The 8,751-nt window shown below is 40.0% G+C and overlaps 1 protein-coding gene across 4 annotated transcripts in view; it reads left to right on the forward strand.

Annotated features, from left to right (window-relative positions):
* Positions 1-914: 914 nt before the first annotated feature.
* Positions 915-8,751, forward strand: part of LOC107756801 (uncharacterized) — a 15,013-nt gene continuing 7,176 nt past the window's right edge. The window contains exons 1-2 of one of the 4 annotated variants that reach the window (XM_016574073.1): positions 915-925; positions 7,092-7,215. The gene's annotated coding sequence lies outside the window, so the exon portion shown is untranslated. Of the gene's footprint in view, positions 926-6,018; positions 6,147-7,088; positions 7,216-8,751 lie in introns of those variants that run through there. The other 3 variants (XM_016574071.1, XM_016574072.1, XM_016574074.1) reach the window with 3 other exon arrangements.

Genomic DNA, 8,751 nt, shown 5'->3' on the forward strand with positions numbered 1-8,751 from the left:
GGTTTTAAACTGGTTTAAATCATTCTTAACAAACAGGAGATTTGTGGTAAAAACTGGAAGTTTTCACTCGACCACAGGCAACCTAACTTGTGGAGTTCCTCAGGGTTCTATCTTATCTCCCGCTCTCTTCTCTCTTTATCTTCTTCCTCTGGGCTCTATTTTTAGAAAACACAACGTCTCTTTTCACTGTTACGCCGATGACCTACAAATTTATTTGCCTCTGACTAAGAAAACAAACTTTACCAGTGATACTCTTACTGCTTGTCTTACTGATGTCAAATCATGGCTTTCTAAAAACTTTTTATTCTTGAACCCAGATAAAACGGAAGTTATTGTTTTTAGTCCCTCAGAACATAGGGCAAGTATTCAACCCAATCTCGGGACCTTAAACTCCTTCATTTCTCCCCATGTTCGAAATCTGGGTGTGTTGTTTGATAATTCCTTAAAATTTGATAAACAAATTAGTGCTGTAGTAGGTTCTAGCTTCTTCCATCTTCGCTCCCTTTCTAAAATCAAGTCATTTCTCTCAAAAAGCTCTCTAGAGGTTGCTATCCATGCCTTTATTACGTCTCAGCTGGATTACTGCAACGCCCTCTATTTCGGAATATCGAAGTCCCAAATCTCTCGGCTACAAGTTGTTCATAATGCTGCAGCTAGATTCTTGAAGCGGTGTAAAAAGTTTGATCATGCCACTTCCCTCTTGCGATCATTGCATTGGCTTGCCAGTTCACTATCGAATTAAGTTTAAAATATTGTTACTTGTCTATAAATCACTTAACAATCAAGCTCCGTCTTATTTGTCTGATTTACTCCACCCCTACTCCTCTGAAGGTATCATGTCGTCTAAGAGCAAAAAATCTTTAGTACCAAACAGGCTGTCAGTGCTGAGGGTGAATGATAAAGGTCATCTTTTCAAAGGATCTCAGTTGGTCGCTATCCTGCACGTGATAAACAGGTTACACGTGCTGCAGAAGACGTGCACAGTTACTCATAAACCAGACATTCCAGTTCACGGTACATCAAATGCCCTGCTGTATCATGTTTAATAAGACATCTAAGCTCACAGCTGCTTATTCAGATTTTATTCTAAACACTCTAGCAAATCGACAAAAAAAAAAACTGCTCGTAGGTGAAATGTTAGTATTTGGGTTAACATTTATTTATAGTATTAATTTACTATTTATTTCATGATCTGGAGAACTACTGTCTCATCTCTAGATACAGGATTGTTTTATTATTTATTTGATAATATCTGGAGAAATAGGTTTACATCACTATTTATGTTAAAATAAATAATGCTTTGCAATTTTTTCGAACATGCATTTACTGTACACTAACATTTTTTCTTTAAATTAAATGTAAAATTTAGGCTCATTCTTTGAAAACTACTTTAAACATTATTGGTAAGCTAAGTGTAACATATAACCAATGCATATTATAAATCACACATGGGTTATTATTGCAAGCTCTATTCCATCAAGGGCTTGTGTTTGACATGGTATTGTTATGTTATGATGGTCAAACACATCATTAACATCAGATGACACATTCATTTATACACTTTCTTTTAGGAAAAAACTGTTATATAATTTGTTTTGAAAAACTAAAATACATTTTATTGGTGTAAATCTGTTTATCAGTTGGCTCAGAAACCAAATGAAGTGCAAAAATATTTCTGAGCCACTAGCCACACCTAAAGAAGTATAAGCCTGTTTTCAAACAGGTTTCCTACTTCCTATGTTTACTACTATTTCAATAACCAGTTAGTACCGCCCCTAAACTCACCTTACTTGTTGGCCCATTGTTGCTGCATCTGGCAGTTCAAACACGTTGTAATGTTTTAATAGCGCTCTATGATGATGCATTGTACAAAAATTATGTTTATAGTTGTCGCTGCTGCCAGACCTATGGACCTGTTTTGTTGTGTTTTCATTCCCCATGTGTTCACCGTGACCTATTTTCTGTCTCCCGTTGATTGTGCCATTTGGTTCAGGTGTGTCTCGTTCATTATCTTCATTTGCTTTACTATTTAAAGTGTAGTCTGTCCCGTGCTCCCTCGTCTGGTATTATCGATGTCATTTGTGAATGTTTCCTACGTGTGTTACCTACCTGCCTGCCTATCGTGGATTTACCCTCTTGTGGATTAAAGATTATTTGACTTGATCTTCTTCATGCGCTTAATTCACCGTAGTGTGACAGAATACCGGACCAAAGAGAAAAAGTTAAAGTGCGCCACATGTATTCCCGCATTTTGTTTTTCATTTTGCAGTTTTTCTTTTGTTTTCATTATGTTTGACCCAGAGCCCAGCCTACCACCACCCAGCTACGCAGAGCCACAGTACGAGCCCACCGCTGACGGAGAGCCAGAGCCCGCCACGACCGACGAGCCATCGCCTAGGAGTGCGACAGAGCTTAGGATCGCCCCGGAGCCAGAGCCCCGATCGTCAGACCAGGTGCGCGAGCCGACTGCTAGGCACGCAGCAGTGGAAGTGTCAGTAGGGAGCGAGGGCGCGGAGGAATGCCCCGCCCACTGCACCACCGCTAGGGGTGAGCTGAGGCTGCGCTCAGAGGACATAGATTTGTATACAGACATGCCTTGTCTTTTCCCACCATCATCTTCCGTCTGTCCCGTCATGATCACAGAGGTTGTATTTGAACTGTCTGTCTGTCTTGAACTGTCTCTCTGCCTGGAATTATCCGTCTGCCCTGAACTATATGCCTATACAATAATGACCACGGAGGTCGTTCCCCTGTCACTGGTGCTCACGGTGCTGGAAGTGGCCTTATGGTGTGTGTTGGCAGCACACACCGTTTCAAATCTCCCTGATCATCCTGAACTCCCGCCCAGCCTCCCTCTCCCACCACCTCTGCACCAGTCCTCACCATCACCACCATCACCATCTCCTCCTCCCTCCGTCGGCTCCACCGTGGGTTGCCATCATGGCTGCGGCCTGGTCTCGCCTGGCTCTCCCTGCTCCAAGTCCCTCCTGTCTTCTCCCTGGCTCCTCCCTCCATCTTCGCCACCCTGGCTCCTTCTGTCTTCTCCCTGATTCCTCCCTCCGTCGTCTCCACCCTGGACTCTGTTTGTCGTCCTCCTCCCGGGAGTCCGTCCCCCGCCCAAACCTCCACCTGTATTGTCTGCCTGCGTTCCTGCCAGCCCTTTGCCCTCCCCGTTGCCATCCCACATCCACTTCTTTGTCCTCCTCCTAAGTCCCCCTCGGTCCCTCCCTTTTTCTTTGCAGTGCGAAGTCTCGCCTTCCAGGAGGGGGGCAAACTGTCAGACCTATGGACCTGTTTTGTTGTGTTTTCATTCACCATGTGTTCACCGTGACCCAGTTTCTGTCTCCCGTTGATTGTGTCATTTGGTTCAGGTGTATCTTCATTTGCTTTAGTATTTAAAGTGTAGTCTGTCCCGTGCTCCCTCATCTGGTATTATTGATGTAATTTGTGAATGTTTCCTACGTGTGTCACCTGCCTGCCTATCGTGGATTTACCCTCTTGTATAATAATTAAAGATTATTTGACTTGATCATCTTCTTTGTGCGCTTAATTCACTGTAGCGTGACAGCTGCATATTAAGCAGAAAATGTTTTAAAAGTGAAAATGCCATGGATTAGCTTTAAATCTGCTCTTTGCCTCTTAGAGCAGATGGGAGCAATCATCATACGTGATTCAGTTCTGTGCTGGAAATGAAAGGAACGTGTTAATCTCTTTATTGCTGAGAGTGGCTGTCAGCAGAAGATGGCTAGATGAGTATGAGAATATATCAGCTCGGTGTGACTGCAGTTCATTGAGGCCAACACAGTTCATTCCTAGCATGATTTGCACACGTGTTGCCATGGTTTTCGGTCTTTCAGCACTCACTTGCCTGTGCTATTACAATCTTTATTATAAAGCTCCATACTTCTTCTGTATTCCCTCTTGTCACTCATTTTGTCCTTTCATTTGACTCAGGTCGACCTACTTAGCAAGAAGACTCTGTACCCTTGTCTTTCTGACTATTATTCTCATTATTAGACTTCTTCTCTCATCTTCCTCCATCCAGAACAGCCTTTGGTTATACTCACACACATAAGCAAATGGTCACAGGCATGAAGGCGCAGTTTTAATTTAACTTGAGCTGAGCGTTCGCTAAAAACACCTTGATTTCCGAATGGGTACATTTTTAACTTTATAATAGGTGTGAATTATTGCATTGATCAGCCAGTTACAGTGAAGTGGAGGCACTGCCTCCACTCATGTGACTTTTCATCTGTATTTAGCCTACCTTTCCTCTAGAACTTGGTCTGTTGGTGTCTGAATTTTTGAGGCACTGATTTCCAGAAGCATCGATTTTCACTCAAGTTTTGATTTTCTGTTTTTATTGCAAAAGCAATCCATTTAAACATTATGTCTTTATTACAATAATGACTTGAAAAGTCATTATTTCCAATAATGAAAAAATTATATGGAAACAAGTCGCAACACAACGGAAACAAGCCATAACACAACACAATGAAATTAGCATAATACAAAGGAAACAAGCTGCAACACAAAGGAAACAAGCCACAACACAACACAATGAAATTAGCACAACACAACGGAAACAAGTCACAACACAACGAAACTAGCACAACACAACAAAAACAAGCCAAAGCACAATGGAAACAAGTTGCAACACAACGGAAACAAGCCACAACACAATGGAAACAAGTTGCAACACAACGGAAACAAGTCGCAACGCAATGAAATTTGCACCACAACAGAAACAAGCTGCAACACAGCAAAATTAGTACAACAGTGGAAACAATCCACATCACAACGAAATTAGCACAACAATGGATAAAAGCCGCAACACAATGAAATTAGCACAACAACGGAAACAAGCCGAAACACAGCAAAATTAGCACAATAATGTAAACAAGCCACAACACAACGAAATTAGCACAACCATGGAAACAAGCCACACAACGGTGAAATTAGCACAACACAATGAAATTAGTCCTATGCGTTGTGTTGTTGCGATTTCGTTGTGTTGTGAAGATTTTGTGTTGTGCATTACTGGGCCACAGAAAGTGGCCTCACTGTGACGGCAAAAGGGCTGAAAGTAAAACAAAAACTGCACCTACGAAACAATTTTTTATATTTTATATAGGAAACAAGCCACAACACAATGGAAACAAGTAGCAACACAACAGAAACAAGTCACAACACAATGGAAACATGCCACAACACAAGAAAATTAGCACAACACAACGGAAACAAGCCGCAACACAACAGAAACATGTCACAATGGAAACATGCCACAACAATGAAAATAGCACAACACAACAGAAACAAGCCACAACGCAGCGAAATTAGCACAACACAACAGAAACAAACCACAACACAGTGAAATTAGCACAACGCAATAAAATGAGTCCTATGTGTTGAATTGTGGTGATTTTGTTGTGTTGTGGAGATTTCGTTGTGTTGTGCACTATGAGGGTGAGTAAATAATGAGAGAATTTTTGAGTGGAGCAATGTCCCTTTAAGAGGACACTGTGCAGTATGTATTCATTGAGATCTATGTGCAAGTGCTGAATAATTATATTTACTTTTTTTGGTGCATCTGGCCCAGTCCATCCTTGAGACAAAGTTATTATAGTTAGCTTTAAAAAAATCACTTTTATTTAGCTCAACTTGGTCTACTAAAATAACTAAAAAATAATAAGAAATAAAAAATATATATATAGACTTAAAAAATGAAAAAATAAAACTTTAAATTTAAAATGAAAACTGAAAATATAAAAATAAACCTATATTCAAAATATTTATAGACACTATCACAAAGATACTAAAATAACACTGCCGTGAGTGCTACCAGAAGTCAGATAAATGGAATGGGATTATACTGAATTTAACAGGGCTGGTCTGTAAAATGTTCTGATTTCCAAACTGCTCCACCTTCAAAACAACCTCCTCCCTCTCGACATGTCCCTCCCTTTCACTCCCTCTCTCTTTTTCTCACACCCTTCCTTGTCAGACAAACATTTTTAAGAGTGAACATGATGTTTGTGGCTTAAACAGGACAGTCTTGTGAAGTCTATGTTGACGGCATCATCCGATAACAGCAACAGCTCACTCAACGACTGTGGAATATACATAACAACAGTCTACAATAACAGGTAAAGGACTTTGTGCCACAAATTTTGTCACATTTTAATCTGTATATCTAGTAGGTTTACAGGCAGATACATTTACTAGGGAAATACAAGGTCGGTTTGGCTTGAGAAAGACAGTATACAACAGATTTCTCTATGTATTTTTGTTGAGTTTTCATTCACACAAACATTTGAGGCACCACATGTGGGGAATCGACCCTGTACGTTAGTGTTGTTTGTTATATTGATGCTCACAAGTTTACTGCCCTTTTCCAACGTGTGACTGCAACGTGAACATGATAAAAGGTCAATGAAGGCTCAATATACCTGCAGATGGAGCTATATATAGCTGTACAAACAACTCTCTTCACTCAAGATAAGAACACCATTGAGTGAACCAAGGTAAAAAAAAATAGAGCTATATCTCTAAAATCAGTGATAAATTGACTTGCTTATTTCATCATTAAAAAAAGAGCAATGCAGGATACCAGAAAAATAATTTATGAATTATAAAACTGCTGCTTTGGTATTAGGAATGAAACTCCGTTTTCCACAGAATGCTAACAAATGTATTTTTTGATCTCAGTATCAATCGGGTCGGGTTTTTTTTTTTTTTTACTTCTTTGGGGCTTTTAATTAATGCGTCGATCACACTCTGTTTATTATCACAGATGTAGGTGGGGGTGGGGGGGGGGGGGGGTTTTCATCTTGCCAACTCTTTTTCCTTGCACTGTCCTACCAACTTCTTCCCCTCTCCTCTTTCGTTCTCCCCACCACATCAGTAAAATCCATTTTGCAAATGATACTTTACAGCCACAGGGACGGGAATGAAGGTGCTATTTTTAGCCCTGACCAAGGGAGGAGAGAGAGTGAGGCGCACGAGAGAGGGCGAGCAAGGAAACAGGCAAGAGAGAAAGAGGGAGGGAGGGAGACGGGGAAGAAAATCATTATTTTTTGTGTGTGTAGCAGCAGTTGGAGGCTCTGAGCTGAGTCAGGGAGCGGAGGCAGCAGCAGGGAAGAGGAGACGAGACAAGAGGAGTGGAGAAAGAAGAGACCCACTGCAACTCCAGGCAGCCGGAGAGACCCCGCTCAGGTGGGACACGACACGCACCGCTGGCCTCAATAGAAACCAGAACGATGATTACATCATACTTGATAGTCTTCACATATAACACAATTCCAGTTTTATTTTCAGAATAGATTATGAATTTATTTTATGTTCTGATTCATTAGGATTAAGGCCAGAGATTCTTTGAATTTCATCAATTGTCGTCAGAAACGGCCAGATGTTCGTCGTAATGGGTTGTGAACATTCGAGGGCTGGGAAAATCCAAACAGGTTTAGGCAGCGAGAATTAGTTGAAAATAGGGAAGGGTGGGAATCGGTGCTGGGTTGTTTACATTGGTCTGCCACAATAAAGAGGGGTGTTCAGATGATTTGGGCATGGGGCGGTGGGGGTGTGGGGAGGAGCTCTTTCAGTGTGTGATGTGCTTTCCAATTGCTATAAAAATCTGAGCACAGCCTGGGATGTGATGGGAAGAGGCGTTGCCATGGAGACTGGGCTTGCACGTATTCCTGTAACAAATCCCTCCCATTATATACATAGATTTTTGGCATTTACTGTACAGAGCATCAATAAGGAATGATCAGGTAATAACAACATAAAAAACTATGCTGTTTAATAATGAATGAAGCACTAATGTGGGTTATTAATGTCAAAGCCAACAAAAGATGCATTAGAGGTCTGCGAGTGAAAGTGTATGTGTGCTGGTAAATTTGACATGTTTGTAAGAATCTTAGTTCATGTTCATTTCACCATTTACTAATACAATATTAAAATTTAAATTTGTATTTTTAAATAATAGTTAATGGACCCAAGTTATTATGAACATATAACAGTTAACAGTACTTTTATCAACTAATGTTTAAAAAGATAAATACTGTTACAAATGTATTGCTCATTGTTAGTTAATGCATTAACTAATGAGTAAAGTGTAACTGAATGATTTTGTATGCTTGATGCGAATTGCAAATATACAGTATGTTGTTATGGGTTCCTAGAGAAAATTGTATTGTTCAGAGATTGTGCTTTCCTAGATCAGGAGAATTAATGGAGTTTCGGTTATGTTTCATGAATTGACTTAAATTGCCTTAAATGCCTGAAGAGAAATAGAAACTGTAAGAGGATTGATAATAATATTAATATCATAAACCAACATTTGAACATGTGAATATTTGAGTTAACATATCATGGGTGATTCTAGTTGTATGCATATCAAATACACAAATAATAACTTATAGTAAAGTTAAAATGTATTAAAATATTTTAATATATTTTAATAAATTGCATCCGTTCTTTTTGTCAGCTGTATGTACTGTATATCAGTAATGGTGGTGTATTTGTTGCATTTTATTTGTGATTTCAATAGAACAGTTTTCAGAGAGATGAGAAATGGTCTATGACACGATATGTGTGTCACACCCCTGTGGACTGTTGATTGTGGTTTCTCCCTCTGTGTCCTTATTTGGTTGTTCCTGTTCTCGTTATTAGTTAATCACCTCATTGTGCTCAACTGTCTGCCCCTCGTTATCTGCCCTATATTAGTTCCTGTCTCTTGTATTCTAGTTT

The sequence above is a fragment of the Sinocyclocheilus rhinocerous genome, unplaced genomic scaffold, assembly GCF_001515625.1.
Source record: "Sinocyclocheilus rhinocerous isolate Xijiao unplaced genomic scaffold, SAMN03320098_v1.1 scaffold22, whole genome shotgun sequence".
Taxonomy (NCBI): domain Eukaryota; kingdom Metazoa; phylum Chordata; class Actinopteri; order Cypriniformes; family Cyprinidae; genus Sinocyclocheilus; species Sinocyclocheilus rhinocerous.